Below are 16540 nucleotides of genomic sequence, written 5' to 3'. Positions count from 1 at the left end.
TCTTTAGATGTCAAGCAAGTTCAAAGGCTGGTGTGCCTGAAAGACCGTCTCCTCTTTCAAACTCTAAAGCTTAGTGTAGTAGAACATGTTACTTCTGCAGACTGATCGTGTCTAACCAATTGTCTTAGACCATCATGGTTGCTACAGTTTTTCTGGTTAATGATGTGTGGGCAAAAATGGGGATTGGAACCTTTCAGTAGCAAAGCGGTTGACAGCTGTTTTTGAACCACCCTGTCTGAACTGAACGTAGTAGCAAATACAGAGCCTGTTGAACATGTTAGATATAATACTGTCTTGGGTATGATGATCTGCTGCAAGTGTGCAGAATGTTAGGGGTGCAGATGGTAGGGCTGGCTAGTTGCATGGAGACCAAATAAGCTGAGCTCTGTCAGATTTTGGGAGCGAGTACTGCATGAGAGGTGTGCTTTCTGCAGCTCTTGTTTGCAGAGGGAGCAAATTTTTAGCATGAGATTATAAGAAATGAGGTTATTGGTCTAAGACATTTTATGAAAAGATACTCTGTGAAGTTTATTCTGGTCAAAGTTTGTCCTGCTAAGATATTAATATCTGGTTTTGCTTTCTGTGGTATAATTATTCTTGGGTATTGCCTGACAGATGGTTATATCTTAGAGTTGTATCAGAGTGATGTTATTTGCTTGACAGTTATTGTTCTCTTAGGAATGCAGGACAGGAACGGACCTCCCTATTCATCAAGTTTATTTTCATGCTCTTGTAGGCTTTATGTCATACAGTCGTAGACATATGGAGCGCTGTCTGAAAAGCAGCTGGGCTTTTTCCCCTCACTACTTTAATTAGAAGCCTGTTCCAATGCTAAATTGCCCTAAACATGAGGAAGCTGCTTGTAATGTTCAGCCTAAATTTATTCATCATCTGTTGGTAATAACCAGTTCTTGTGCCAAGGTTGTCCTTTTATTTTGAATAGTTTTTTTCTTATTTTATAATTATCTCAGTGCGTTTGTGTACAGCCCTTGTTTTTCTGCTCAGCTTTACTTTTGCTAGGCTAAGGCCAAGTCCTTGCAGTTTCCCTTCAGTTTTGTTGTTGAAATGTAGAGCAAAATGGAGGTGTGGGTACTCGGAGACTTTTCAGCTTTCACATAGCAGGTTTTTCCAGTTCCCTGAGAAGGGTGTGTCTTACTCTTTGTACTATTGCTGATAAAACAAGTGAGTAGTAGCTTCCTTGTTATTGCAGTGCACCAACAGAAAACACGAAGATAGAAAATTCTGTATTTTAAACTCTCTGAACATTGTCTTTGGGTGGCGAGGTTGTTCACACAGTAGGGGCTTGCCGTGTATCCTCTAATTTAGGAATGCAGGCACTCCTGTGAAAGTGGTGTTGAAAGGCAGGCAGATGTTTGATTGCTTCAAGTGCGTGGGTTCCACTTTGTGTTTTTTGTTTTTTTTCCTCAGGCTGTTTAATGTTCAGATCAGTATTCTGTGGCTGATTTGTGCACAGACAAATTCTTTTTGCATTTTTAATGAGTTACTGCAAAAATCTGTGATCAAAGATAAGTCAAACCTATTACAAAGGAATCAAAAACTGGAATTGTGTTTAAATATTTTCCTGACTAATATTTATAGATACTTGCTACTTCTAAAGCTCTTGATAAAGCAAAGTACTCTTCTAAGACTTATTTTCTTAAGATATTAATGAAAGATGCAATAGGTGGATACACTTTGAAGAATTTAACTACAAAATTAAAAAAAAAAGAGTTTAAAAAAACTTAAGTAGGAAGGCCTGACCTACTTTCTTCCTGTTTAAAATCCTAAAGGCTGTTGTGTTGGAAAAAGTAAAACAAACCCTTAACACAGTTTAAAATGCAGTGGAAGGTTTAATATTCTAGATTTAAAAGAGAGCTTAAGCCTTCTAATGTTCAACACTGCAGTTCTTAAAAATTAGGCTCCTGGCTAAGAAAGTATGGAGGCAGACACCTAAGGACCACATGCTGATGAGATTCTGATTTCCTGGATAGAATTTGAAATCCATGATGTGCAGCACTGGTACAGAGAAGTTGGCTGGTAGGAAATCAGGGTATACCTTAGACATTCATATAACCCTTATATTAATCAGAAAATAAATTCTGTACCACTTTCTGCAGTTTTCTCTTAGGAAGATGCTTTTGATACCTATCTTATATGTAGTAGACTAGCAGTTAATTAGCTTATTCGTCCAAGAAGTAGGAGGCCTTGATTCTAGGTCCTTCACAACCTGAGGGGGCTCAAGTCCGTGTTTTTCTCTTCTTAAGAGTGCCATAACCCAGTTGTTCATGCTTAGGTAAGTGACCTAACCACCACACTGCAGATTCAGACTTCTTGCCTACTGTCTTGCATCCATCAACTTACATTTCTGGCTGCATTATGGTCAACTTCATCAGGAAGGATGGGGCAGTCATGTGCAAAGTGCCCCGCAGGCTGATGAATTGGGTATTCTCTTGGAACACGGATTCAATTCTTCTCTTTCCTTTCCAGGAAAGGAAATTCTACTACTGGAGAGCAGTAGAACCTACGTCTAAATAATCTGATTTCATTCTAATTTAATATTCTTAGCAATTGTTTGAGTACTGTTTTCTATTTAATGTTTGACCAGGAAATATCTTAACAGCCTGAGACACTCTAATAAGGAAATGGAATAATAATGGCTGTCATTGATCTCATCACTTCTGGGGGTGAAGTTTTAGACTTGTTTAAATTCAGGGCTTTTTTTAAAAAGAAACAAACAAAACAGACAAAACCCAACTCTTTTATATATATATTTTTTTTGTTAAGTCAGATGTTGTGATTTTGAATCCTGATACAGGAAAACAAAAGGGAATTTATAGCTGTTTTGATTTAAAATAAATGATACTTTCTGTACATGCAGGCTATACTGGGAGACCCAACTATGAATCTATTTACAAAGTTAAAGAATTTTTTTCTTTTTTATTCCTAAGTGGTGGCATAACACTTGTGCAAAAGATTCCTTCTCTCCTCAGATAAAGAAGGCAAGATTATAGAAAATGGGAGATCTTAGAAGGGGATAACCTAGTTGGGAAACTTAAACTTCCAAAGCATTCAAAAAATAAATTTGCTGTCTGTATTTCCATGTTGCTTGCTCCCTGTGTGATAACCCTCAAAAGCTGTGCATCTGCCTGGGCAAAGTTGTGAAAGCATGAAATTTAGTCAACTTTGGCACTTAATGGGTTACTTACCTTGAAAATGAAAAAAATTGTGAAAAACTTTACTTAATGAAACAATGAAAATAATCATATTGACTTTGCTTTTAGCTACGGCCTGCTAAATCTTACGAATCTTCTGTATTTTTCTGTGTGAGACAATGGTTGCCTTCACGCGTGAATGACTTCTTTAGATATACAATTCCTGGGTGCTATAAAGTAGCAATAATGAAAAATATGTTGAACACTGTTATGGTTGCACCCTTTTAGCATTGGCTATAAAGTGGAAGGAAAGTATGTGTGCAAAGAGGGCCGTTGTGGGATTGGTTCTTGTGCCCTGTATTGTCTGGAATACGAAGTTAAGTGCAGACCATACATCTGATCTGCAAGACATCTTACCTTAAAGTGGTTTAGTTTTCATAGTTGGCACAGTTCACTGCAAGGAGCACATGTGCAGTGTCTTAGATACCTCAACACGTTAGCTTCTGCCAAATTTCACTCGTGTTTCCAAATGTAATATTATGCTTATGTCCTATCCTCTCTTTGGCACTGAATTCAAACAGCACCTGTTAATGTTAAGAATAAATGAAGTTACTGTAATGTTGAGGATAAAGAGGTTTTGGTGAAAGAAAATTGGATATGAGACTTAGATTTCCTGCCTAATTAAATATTTCAAGTGGAGGTGTTCTACTTCAGTTTTATTTAGGAGTCAGAAAGCATTATTATAATGTTAGCACATGCCTTTTTAGTAAAATCTTTTTTCATGAGCTGGTTTTTACTTATTTTTTTTACTTCAAATGCTTTTAAGTAATAACCCGAAACACCCTGGAACATCACTTTTGCTGGGAGATAAGTGTGTTTTCCAGAAGCTTGTAATTCCTCTGCATGTTGGCTGATTCTCATTTGTGTTTAAATCAGCTTTAACAGAGTTGTGTAGCTTATTGGTATTCCTTTTCAGTTTGACAGCTGAAGAATAGCAGCCATAAGTATGAACATTAGGCTAAGGCTTACATTACATAGCCAACAATCGTTTGTTCTCATACGCTGCAGTAGAAAGGTAAAAAAGATTTCTTACTGCTTCAACCAGTGAACATTACCGTGTTTGCTGAATTCAGTACTGCATTTGGGTGTCATTGAAACCACTAAAAGCAGCGAACATCTGTTCTGTGAATGTTACTGCTGTGGGCAATGTAGGGTAATGTTATAGATGCATAATTGTTTTTCTAACACTGTAGCTGTCTTTTCAGAATATTGTTTCAAAAGAGTGTGTTTTCTTTAAGACTGAAGAATATCTGGGGGTGGGGGGGAAGAATCTGTTCTGGTCTCTATAACTGAATATCTCTGAAGAATGGTAGATAAAGGACCAGGATGATCTAAGCACTGTTCTATTTCTAGTGGGAAGAAAGAAGTGTAGGGCAAAGGGGATGATAGTACCCTTATTAGGATGTTGGCAAGGATTTGACTGGGGAAAGAAATCCTCTGTATTGCTGCTCAAAATGTACGGTGTGCAGCTCCTTGCATGGGAAAGGAGGAGTAGCTGGTTGTCAAGGACCAAGAGATCCACAGGGATAATAAAGAAATTGTGTGGTGTCTACCTTGCCCTGAGAAATGTGATTATCTTGATAGGTTCTCCAATAGATTAATTGTGGAGGAAGCTGCCTGGGGAGACCTGAGATCATGGAGGAGAGCTAGTTGTGTTCTTTAATATGACAGTACAGTACTTTAATCTCTTAATAACCATAATGAAAACCACTTGAAACTATCAGAAAAGGTGTAGGAGAACTAGTGATTTTAGTTGAAGAACATTGTTTTAGAAGTTGTGAATGTGCATTGCTTTCATTGGAATCAATGGAGTAGGAGAAACCTGTCTCCCAAATTTTATGTGATGATAGAAATACTCTTCTTGTCTTCATTGAAAACTAGGCTTACTTCAGTTTGATTTACTTGTGCCTGGTTGTGTCTTGTTCAAATGTCAGTCCTAACTTAGAAGCTACGGGGTCATCCTTCCCAATAAATCATTACTTGAAAGTAACACAGCACTAGGATTTTTTTTTTTTTAAATTGAAATGGATCATTCCAGACAGATACTATTTTAAGATTATTTTAATGGATAAGCTTCTTCCTATTTTTTCAGTTGTTCACTCACTGGAGACAATAGTAGATGAAAGTATTGTGTTAGTTGATCTGTTGGGGTACTGAAAAAACAAGGTGATGAATTCTAGTTTGATCTGAGGGAAGTAAAAAACCTTGCTTTTTATTAACCATGTTGTTGAGTTCAATGAAAAGCTAAAAGAGTATTAGTAGTAATAATTACAATTATTAATTATTATTATAATTTTGCACAAAATAAGCTTAATTTAGACAGGCTGAATTATTTGTGCCTTGTTTTCCTGGATCAATGCTAGCACTCTCACCTTCTTATTTTACCATCTGCATACAAAACATAATTTGTTCAAGACTGTTTTTTCTACACTGCCATCTTGCTTAATTCTTCTGACATACAGTCACTAGCTAAAACTGTGATTTTTATCAATTACAAAAACATAAAGTAAATTTTTCATTGCTTGCCATGTTTGAATTTATATTGCGAACTTCTAAAAAAAAATGGTGTTATTGTTAAATTTCACTGGAAAGTTTTATTAGTATTATTACTTTATTACTATTAGTTTTCAAGTAAATTATTGGAAACTCTTAACTTGTAATTTTCAAAAGCACATTACTTTCTTTCTTGAATAATACAATTCATACCATAATTTCATCACCACTTCTGAAATTCCTGTTAGGTCCTTTCTTGATTTTCTGTGAATGATGCCATTATTCTGTCTCTCACTGGAGCTCATAAACAGGAAAATATTTTCCAGTATCAGCATCATGTCAAGGCTACATTTAAGTCTTAGTAATTTCAAATCTTTTAATAATAGCTATAAGATACACTGTTTCTTATGGATTTAAACACTGAAAATATTTTGGATCACGTAATCTGTCAATTACTGCAGCATTTGTCTCTCTTTTTATAGCCCATAGCATCTAGTTGTGCTTCTCTCTGCAACAGAGTTCTGCTGCAGAGATTTTTACAAGGCTGTTGTTTGTACCGTGTCATTCTTTTTCTTTTTTTTCTGCAGAAGTCCTCTTTCTTATTCACTTACATACAGGGTACCACCTCCCTTCAAAGTCCTTTCATTGTCTACTCCTATCCTGCCCGTCATTATCTGGCCAGCAATATGTTGATATATAGGGATCCACCTCCAATCAGCCGTTAATGATGGCCTTTATATCTTCATATGAATGCCTTGAAGCTTTCTCTCATGCTGCCCTGAGGGGTGTGTTCCTGAGATACAAGTAAAATGAATGCATTTCTTCTGATAGCCCTTCCTATTTTTTCTTTCCCTTTCTACATGTAAAAAGACCTTGATGAAGGCAAGGCAGCTACTGTTCTTAAACCAGAAGGCAAGCTTGACTCCAACTTAACGGTGATCTTGTGTTCTGCAGTGGAGTGCTGAGGGAAGATCTCTGCATCTTTGCAAAGCGTCTGTTTTGTATGGCAGTCCCAAAATCATGTCACAGCTGGATGGTTGCTTTCTAAGCACTCAGAGCACACAGGGGTTTTGGATTGCAAGTAACATTGCACTGTAACTTTTAAGGTATGTACCTTAATTTCGTAGTTCTAGTTAAAACTCTTCTAGTTTATCAAAGATGGGCAGCATGTAGTTTGTTAGCCTGGAACTAGATCTTAATCGCAAGTAAAATTCTGTAGGAGCTGCCTTGAAACTGTTGACCAAATGGACAATGTTTTTACAATGTGTCCAACCCAAAGCTTTCATAATCGAGGGATCTGAAGTCATAGGCTGGAGTGTTAGTTACAGATGCTATAAGGGATTAAGAATTCAAATGTTTTCTTACATAAATTGTAATTACTTTAGCAGTACAACTCCTGAATTTAAATTAAATTGCTCTTTTCAAATAATGAAGTTGATCAGGTGTGGAGAAAATCCATGAAGGTATGATCAAACTAGAAACAAAACAGGGACAAAATCCAGGACTTTTCTAATTTGTTTTCTAACAGTCATAAACAATTACTTGGTTTTTCTTCTAGTGTGCATAAAATTCTACTAATTTCTATAGGAATTGGTCACAAATTTAACATAGGTAAGTGCATAGGACAGATGAAAGAAGATGCATCTAGAGAAAGGCAGAAATAGTCACGTTTCTGTGCCTCTGTAAATATATTTGTGAAGATGAGATGTTCCAGTTCAAAACAAAGTAAAAATGGATACAAGCGCATGTGCAGACCATTTGCGTCATGATGTCTGTATATTAATAGAATTCACAGAAAAGAAGGCAAACTTAATTTGCTAATTCCAGTGAATAGTTGTATTCAGCTTCCTATTGAGTAATCTCAGAAGGCATTTTTTTGCTTTAATGAGCATTCTGAATCTTTTCTCTCTTGTTTTTCTGTTTTTCATTAGATACTTGCTGTCTTAAATGTGTTTCTTAGCACTTTCATCAATATTGTATTTATTTCTAGATCAATTAAGAAGCGATTGTAATGTGTAACTTGTAATGACTAGCTTAAGGAGAAGTTGAATTTGAAGGACTTTATTATGTGATGGAGAGTTGTGGTTTAATGTGTGAACTTATTAACATCTTTCCTAAAAAGGAAAAATCTTCTCTGGCAGACACATAGAAAGTATCAAATGGTAGCTCTAGGGTTTTAAGTTAGTTAGATATTATGTGTGTCAAAACTTTATTTGTTTCAAAGTAACAATTTCCTTGTTTTGCTATGAATAAAAAGTACTCTGGAAAGACATGTTTTTGTAATAAATGATGTTGGTTGTTGCATTCTAGAGTGTTCACAAGCTGCAGGAGGGGATCTCGCATTTTTCTTTGCCACATTCAACAGACATGCCAGGAACAACAGGCTTACACATCTATGCTTAAACATAATATCAAAATATTATTTTATTATATGTTTACTTCATAGCTGATGACTGATTGTGACATGATGTTGTTCACATTACAGTTTTTCTGATTGTGATTACTTTCATATGCAGTTTGGAGTTACTGCACTTGGCACCATTATGCCATCTCTCATACTGCTGTAAATGGTTTCATTTCACTTTTATCTGGGATAAGCATAGAAAAATGCGTATATGCATATGTATTAGGCTTTGCAAACATTGTTTTCTTTTAACATATATTACTGTGAAAGCATATTTTTGAATTACACGGTGAAGAAAAGGCCCACTTCTGAGGTTTGGGTGGCAAGAAATAGCTTGACCTAAAAAAATTAAAGAGACCAGGAGGATAACTGCAGTGGAGTGGTGAGGCTCTGGGTTCTTTCTTTTTCCCTAATCAAGAAAGATAAGAGATAACATCTTGTAATCACAAGTAGAGCATGTGTCCCTTTTCCATCACCCAGTGCAAGTCATATGATGTGATGGGTGTTGAATTTTGTGACCCAGTTATTGCATATGGGCAGAGTTGGGCCCTGACTCCTACGTACTTGCTGAAGTGCTGGGAAGTTCCTGAGCTTCTGTACAGACAGAAAGAAAATGGAAAAAATCCACAGCCTGTTTCTAAAATCCTGGATGAAATTATTTCCCCCCAAAATTTTGTGAATGCTTCTTTTCTGGGATGATGTAATTCTAAACCTCCTGGGATATTTAGCCAGTGTAATGAAAAGACAGTTAATGGGGAACATCCGAAATTTGAAATGGCTTCCTCATTAAAAGAAAAAAAAGTATATAAACGAATTTTTGTTTGGAAAAGATGTTCTTGAAGGAAGACATGAAAGATAATTATAAATAGCGTCAGCAAATTAATAGGAGATTATTTATTCACTATTTCTGAGAATTTTGGGTACTAAACACCTTGCAAAAAAGTGTTTTACACCTGGCATCAGTTATAGAACTTATTTTCACAAGATATTGCGAAAAGCCAAAACAAAAAAATGGGCTCAACAAGGAACTTTAGGAATCTATTGGTATTAATGGTGATAGCCCAGAGTCAGTCTGACTCAAACAGATGCTGCTGGTTGTGGGGGGAGGAAATAGTTTTTATTTGTGTTACCTTCAATGTGTATTAGGTATTCTGTCCTGGCTCTCTTGAAGATAGGATTGTGTACTACAGGGACCTTTACTCTGGTTAAGTCTGAAGGGTTTGGGGTATTGTTTTTATCTTCTGTATGAAGTTGGCTGAAGAGCAGCAAGGTGGTGTCAGGCCTTTGCTAGCAGTGGAAGAATGTCGGTTAGTGGGCTTGGGTCATCAAACAGTTTTAGCTTATCAATGGCTTGCTTTCAAGTTGAGGACACAAAGCTAACTTTGAGTCTGTGTGCATGTTATTCATAGGTGGATCAGAAAGCAGCAAACCAGGGACAGAGTAGTGGTGGCATTGCAGATACATAGAAGCCTAAAATAAGTGACTGAAAATAAGTTTTAAATATCTATAGTCTTATACTAAACTAGAAGTCAGGTACTTTCCCCAGTGTTTTACTTCTCTTAACATCCTTTTCCATAAAGCGTCACATAAAAGTATTATAAGAATGACTGAGATAAAGCATTTCTACAGTTGACATGGAATGGACGAATTTGTTTTCCCTGGGTTCCAATCTGTCCTGGTGAGCCTGAAGAGGTGGCTGTAGAGCATTCCAGCTGGTGATAAGGTTTTGCTCAGCCTTCCTACCATACACACCCTGTGCTGAGAATCGGGACAGGTGAGTTCTTAGGAAAGACTGGTAATCATTGTTTCATTAGTTGCAGTTCAGACTTGATGGTGACTAATGGATGCTGCCTAAACAGACAGTGTGGGTGCCTTACACTCACTAAAATAATAATTTAAATATTGTTATAAGAAATTTTCATTACTACAGGCCAGTTACACCACCACTGATTTGTGACAAATGAACTTGGCCTGAATGGTGCCTGAGCCTCTCTACACAACCAGATACAACTATGTAAATGAAAATGTTTAGGAAGTGTGGAGACATCTGATGGGATCGTTGAGTGAGGTGTACCTTTTTAAGATCTCAGCAGAACATTTTGTGGTGCTTCTATCAACTGTTAAAGCAAAGCTTGCTATGTCATTACCTGAATTACGTGAAATATAGAAAATTGGGACAACTGCTTCTAGGGTACTAAGCAAAATTGTAGCCCCCAAAATACTGGAATATGCCTATTTGTTAAAGACAAGTGGAGCCAAGGAGTATTTTAATGCCTGGCATAGCAGTGAGAAGGAAGAAGGAAGAGTAGACTCCTTTTAAATAATTAATGCTTGTATCTATTTTGTAAGGGTTCATCATGTAAAATGTATATTTGTTTTTGGGGGCCACTTGAGGTTGTCCTACGATAAAAAAACTGTGTTGACAGAAAATCTGGTTGTTCTTATGGAGTAACCTGTCCTGAATGCAATGTAGGAATCTTTTGCAGCTGAATTCTGAACTTCCTCATTCTGCAGAAGGGTTGCCTTAGTGGGGAGACACTTCATTTGCAGTAAATTGACCATCAGTACTGGATTCAGTTCTGCGTCCATTCTAATGTACCTTCAAAATGAAATAAAAATGCAGTAGAGCATATGAATATGGTTTAAGATAGCAGCAAAAAGGCATACAGTGATTCTGTTCATGTTGGATATTTTCTGATAACTGGGAAACATTTTTTTTCTGGGGCAAAGCGGCAAGATATCTATCATTTTTTTACCATGATTTTACAGAATTCTTTTAAACAGAGTGCTTAGGAAAAAAAGCACTACATGATACGATTATTCTAGGAATTGTTTCAGTGCATTTGTAGACTTCTCTGTCCCATATTTACATAAGTAGTCTGATCCCGTCTTTAGGTTGTTAACTGATCGCTTTACTTATGAAACTAGAACTAATGCCTTCCCCTACACCCCCCACCCCGTTACGTTTGAAAACATTTTCAGAAGGTGGATAATTTCACTCTTCTCAGAGAGGCTGACTTTTTTTTTGTTTTGTTTTTACTCAACATCAGCATTTGACTGGGAATCAAACTGTTTTCATAGGCAGCTTTAAAGCCAGGAGTGAACAAGTATCTTTCCTTCCTTTTTAGGGAATTCAGGTTTGTGCAGTCTGGTGTTAAAATCTGGAAATTCTAGGCTGAATGGAAACTCAGAGCAGGTCATGATTTTGTCTCTCCATTACACTCCGGTAATTTAAAAAATAAAGTATCTCTTGTTTAGATCCTGTGAACTTGCTGAACACAATAAGCCGTTTTGGTCCTTAGAAGGTGCACTTAAAACCAGGGTGGCACTTAATTTTATTACTTTGAAGTTTCTGTTGTGAATTCCCATCCTGTGATGGGAATGGGGACTGCAGTAGGATTCCTTGGGGAGGCTCCGCTTCTCTGTGTTTGTTACATGGTTCCATCTGGTGAATTAAAGAGCTTTTGAAATAATAGCATAAAGCTCTGAAATACATGCAGTTTCTTAATGTTTTCCTAACCTGGTGTTTCCTTCGATGTGTAAATCAGTGTTGCTCCCTTAGGTCATCATTAACGTGTTTGTGTATTTGGATTAACTAACTTGGCAGCCTCCCAGCGCCTTACTGCAGATTAATAAGACAACAAGCTTCACCTTGGTTTTTTTGGTCCTTTCATAACTTTACATGTGACTTTCTTTTTGCTGATTGTCCTTGAGTTGTTTTTTCTGATCTTTTAAAGAAGACATGCAGTTTCTTGAAAGTGGGGAGAACGCTGTGTGCTGACAAATAAGACAGCATGTTTATGGCATATAAACAAACCAGGATATAGGTCTTCCCCCTCCCTCTGGTGTTAGGCTGATTTGTGTATTCTCTCCTGGAAATACAGGCAAAAAAAATTGCATTTTCCCCTTCAGTGGAAAGATTCTCTTTTCTAGTGCAAGGAGAGCTGTGGAGATGGAGGCATTTACACTAAACAAGTTTTGGGATATCTGTGTATTGTTTAGTAGTGGGCCAGGGGAATTTTTATGTTTCAGATTACACAGTATTTCACTCTTTCTGCTAAGCTAGTTTTGCATCCATGGCCTGCCAGATATCAATGGGCTTAGAAGGTCTTTAAGGATATACAGCAGAGCTGGTAATGTCGGTTTTCCTGTGGTCCAAGTGTAGTGCCCTCTTGCTACTGGTCTCTGTAGGCGGTGGCAAATGACTGACACCCCTTACCGTAAGCTCCGGCGGCAAGCATTTGGGCAATGTTTCGGAAAGCTTCAGTTCATTCAGCTAATGAACCATGTAGCTGTTGATGATTTGTCATGATAAAGTATGTAAATTTTTTTGTATGAAGACTGTAGGGAAACTGTATTTCTTCACAAGCATATTTGAAAGAATATCACTAAAATTGTTGTCAGGTGCAACAATTGGGCAATTTTAAGATCTGCATTTATAGCTTAATTTAGTTCTTTTTGTGTAAATGTTTTGATGGTCCTACATGACACTATACACTCTTTGAACAGATGCCTCAATCTCAGTTATTGTCAAAGTTGTGAGGCTTATAGCTATTGCAAAAGCTTGGGGGAAAAGGAAGGTCGGGTGTCATTAAGGCAGTGGATAAATGCAACACGGAATTACATCGTGTTCCTGCCCCTGCAACTCAGTTATTCTAGTGAGTTTAATGACACTTTCATTAGTGTTTCTAGGTAATTTAAAACTTTTCAAGAGATGCTGCTAAATAGACATACCTGAGTTTGAATTCCCAGTGTGAGTCTTTGGAAGCTGACTTGCAACAGTCCTCTCTGTTGGTTCAGCAGGGGTTTAAGTTGGTCGTTAACTGTGCTATTGCACGTATACATCTTCATTATAAATGCCCTTAAATATTAGGGCATCTCAAAAAGGGCAGTACAGATTAATCAGTACTTCTGACCTAAGCCCATCTGTGCCTTCTCTTTGAACTTGGGGATTAAGTACAGTGATGCTATCTTGCATTAATATTTTGAAAATATATGAAAACTGTAAAACAACAGTATCGTGCAGAGAACTTTGATTTAAATCAAATTGTTTTGTAATAAATTTGTGAGAATTAACTTTTACGATGTTTCGATATCTTGTGATATATTGAGCAAGTGCTGTGGAAATGCAGAAGAAAGAAAAGATCATCCTGTCTTCAGAGCAGTGTTTGGAGGGTTTGCAGCAAATAAGGTAAATATGTCAGACAGTAAGGACAAAGCAAATACTCAGCATGATTTCTCCTATATAGTGAGTGAGATGGGGAATATTTTGGGGAGTGGGAAGGGAGGGAGAATGATTACTTATGACTCTAAAATGTGGGTTTGGATGTGGGGTAGCAGAGTGATAACAGAGAATGTAGGTTGTTTCAAGATGTACTTGCTAGAGTTTTTTTTTTTTATATATATATATGAGGAGCAACCTTCCACTTCCAGGCTAGATTTTATGGTGTGACTATTGGATATTGCATGTGTCTTTAACAAAGTTCGCAAGTAAATTTCATAACAAATTCACTGATCGTACTTGTTTGCACTGCGTTTTCATGCCTTCCTGTAGCTCTTAGTGAGGGGCAGGACAATTCCCACCCCACTCCCCCCATCCCCACCCCATTAGCTTCATACTGTTCTTTCCCCCCTTGAATGCACAAAGACTTAATTTTGCAGGTTGCCTTGAACCCACAGGCAAGGATGGGTTTATTTGGGCTTGAAAGAAAAGACAAAATTAAACATGCATAGCTGCTTATCTCAGATAGATCTTGCTTATCTTGATTCAGTGAAGAGGGTGAAGAACTATCACTGGCCTTCAGAGCCCTGCGTAGCCACTTTCACGAAGTGGCTGGTTGTGTGTAGCAGAATGGCTGCTTTCTGGTGTGGTGTTGTCAGGTACAAGAGATGGTGGTTGGGCTGGTCACTGCTAGCGTTTGGCTTCAGAAATCGAGCTGACCAGGTTGTCAAACTCCTTGGCTCTCAAAAAGGAAAGGAGATGGGTGGCTAGCTCAAACGCAACACATCTTCTCCACCCAGTGCTGAACAGCATGTTTCAGTGCTTTTAGTGGTTATGAAGTACTTACTGAGTGCCTAGTTGGTGTGTGTTATTCTTTTATTCAGAGTTAAATTTACAACTAGAGGCTTTGTTATTTCTACAGAATTTTTTTTCTTTCTCTTTTTTTTTGAGTTCCCCCTCATGCAGCAATGGTATATTTTTCAAGTACTTGTGCATTTTCACATTGATAACTACTGCACAAGCACCTGTGACATTACTAAGATCCTTGATACGCTGTAGGTTTTACAGCTTTTGTACTAAAAGTGATAGTGTTATCACAGGGTGTTTACCGAGTTCTCCAAACCCTGTTGTTACTGGTGCCTATGACTGTGGAGGGGTTAGAGTGTGGGCCATGCCCAGTGTGATTATTCTATATTACTCTAGCATATCAGTACAAAAGAGGTTTTTTTGGAAATCATCTGTCAACACTGTGGGTTTTTGCATTGCTTTCTAAGCTAAAACTCATAGGGGTTTGTGTTGTTTTTTTTTTTTTTTTTTTTTTGGAAAATTTGTAGTTCATGAGGGGCTGAAGGGGTTTTTCATGTGGTCAGGAGAGGAGGGAGAAGATTAGCAGCTCTTGTTCATCCTCTTTTACGTCAACATGCATGATATATATTCAACACAAAAGCACACTCTGATCTTCAAAATGCACTGTTTGATTATTTTCATGTACTTACCTGTACATTTTATGTGTGATTAATGCTTGGGGTTTTGTTTTTTGAACTTGGTTATTATAATTTATCTATTTTTGTGTACACTCTCTGCTTGAAAAAGTGTGGTATGGCACTTACTATAGTATATATCTTTTGTTTTTTTTAAACTGGGATTGTATCTACAAGCTGAGAAATTATGAGTCTCTCTTATTCCTAGTTGTTTTCACATGGGAAAACAGTGTGAAAAGAGTTTTATCTCTTCCTCTTTCTGCCACCTTGCTTTCCCAGGTAGGGGCAGAGCAGAGACTTTGATGACCAGAGAAGCTGACCTTAGAGAAGCACAGCCTTGGGCTTCAAGAATGTCTCGAGTGATAATGTATTTAAAACTGAGTTCTTTCAAAAGAAAATTATTTTTTTTTTTTAACCTATGCTTGACATTTAAATGATGAGAAATTTCCTTTTGAAAAATTAATTTGAATCTCTAAGGTTTTGGTCAAAACGTTAGCCAGTAAAAATCCTACATAAACCTTATATCTGACCAGCACTAATGGAACTCATTAGTCCATTTGCCTAACAGCAAAGACCACTGGACATTTGGTGGTGGTATATTCTCTGTATTTGGTTGACTTTTCCATTGGGCTATTGGATGTGAGAATTTAGAGCGCACTGGAAAACTCTTCCAGGGTGCTTATGTGCTTTTGTATTTCCGTTCCCTTGCCACTCCCTTGCTGATGATGGCTATATTACTTTCAGTTGAAAGGCGGTATTTTGTTTTGTTTCAAACTGGTGGGCTACATAATGATGAAATATCTTCTGGTATCCACTTAATAACTTTTAGGGAATTAACTTCTAGGTCCTAATGTTTGTTTGAACTAGTTTATAATGTTATGAGTAACAAATAAAATACTTGTGAAAATTAAGTTACATGTCAAAACCCTCTTAGTATGCTTTAATCATACTGCCATACCTGAAATGAGCTGTGACAGTGATATTTTGGCAAATAACATACCATGAAAAATAGTTATACTCTAATATTTTCCACAAATCTGAAGCCTACTGATGAGTGAGAGGAGAGTAGTTATGAAACTGTATGAAATTTAGACTACATAATTATATTGCTATACTGTAAAAGCTGACAGTGATGTAAAATTTTGCAGCAAATATTACTGCTGCTTTTGCCCTGTTGTTTATCTTTATGGCTCTTCTTCTTCTCCTTCACCACCCTAGTTGAAGGTCATAGCAGATGCAATGGGAAAATTCTGAACATTTTTCTCTATCATGAGGCCAAATTTTCCAGATTTTGTAGAACAGACTATTGCAGTTAGACTGACTTTGACATTGAGTAGAATTCTGCTGTATATCAATTCTGTTTTTAAGCACAGAACATTAGTTGAAGAATATTAAGATCATCAAATTAGAAGTTACAGAGACCAGATGGCTAATTGGTTGCTGGAATTTGATGATGCTAAGTTCTATATTTCTGATTAAGCTGAGAGTTGTGTGTGAAATGCTAATACAGTCATCAGTAAGGAGCGGAAGAAATGTGCTTCATTTGCTTTGGGAAGAGACACAGAATGTTGTCACTTTTACCATGGGAAAATGAAACCATATATCAAGGTCCAAAGCACTTGCCTGGGAACCTGGAAGGCTGAGAATCTTGATCAAAATAGCAGAAAAGGATGCGAAGTGGAAAACCGGAATGCTTACCTGGAACTCAAACCACTGGAAGATGGAAATA

The 16540-nt window shown here is 37.2% G+C and overlaps 1 protein-coding gene across 7 annotated transcripts in view; it reads left to right on the top strand.

The window, feature by feature from the left end:
• Positions 1 to 16540, top strand: part of MPP7 (MAGUK p55 scaffold protein 7) — a 155633-nt gene that overhangs the window by 13069 nt on the left and 126024 nt on the right. Inside the window, exons 2-3 of one of the 7 annotated variants that reach the window (XM_054190550.1) lie at positions 6576 to 6811; positions 9739 to 9883. The exons of 5 other annotated variants lie outside the window; for them this stretch is intronic. The gene's annotated coding sequence lies outside the window, so the exon portion shown is untranslated. Of the gene's footprint in view, positions 1 to 6575; positions 6812 to 9738; positions 9884 to 16540 lie in introns of those variants that run through there. One more of the 7 variants, XM_054190548.1, reaches the window with a different exon arrangement.

This window comes from Rissa tridactyla, chromosome 2 (genome assembly GCF_028500815.1).
Source record: "Rissa tridactyla isolate bRisTri1 chromosome 2, bRisTri1.patW.cur.20221130, whole genome shotgun sequence".
NCBI lineage: Eukaryota > Metazoa > Chordata > Aves > Charadriiformes > Laridae > Rissa > Rissa tridactyla.
Note: the sequence above shows the minus strand (reverse complement) of the source record. Positions and strands in the feature narration are given on the sequence as shown.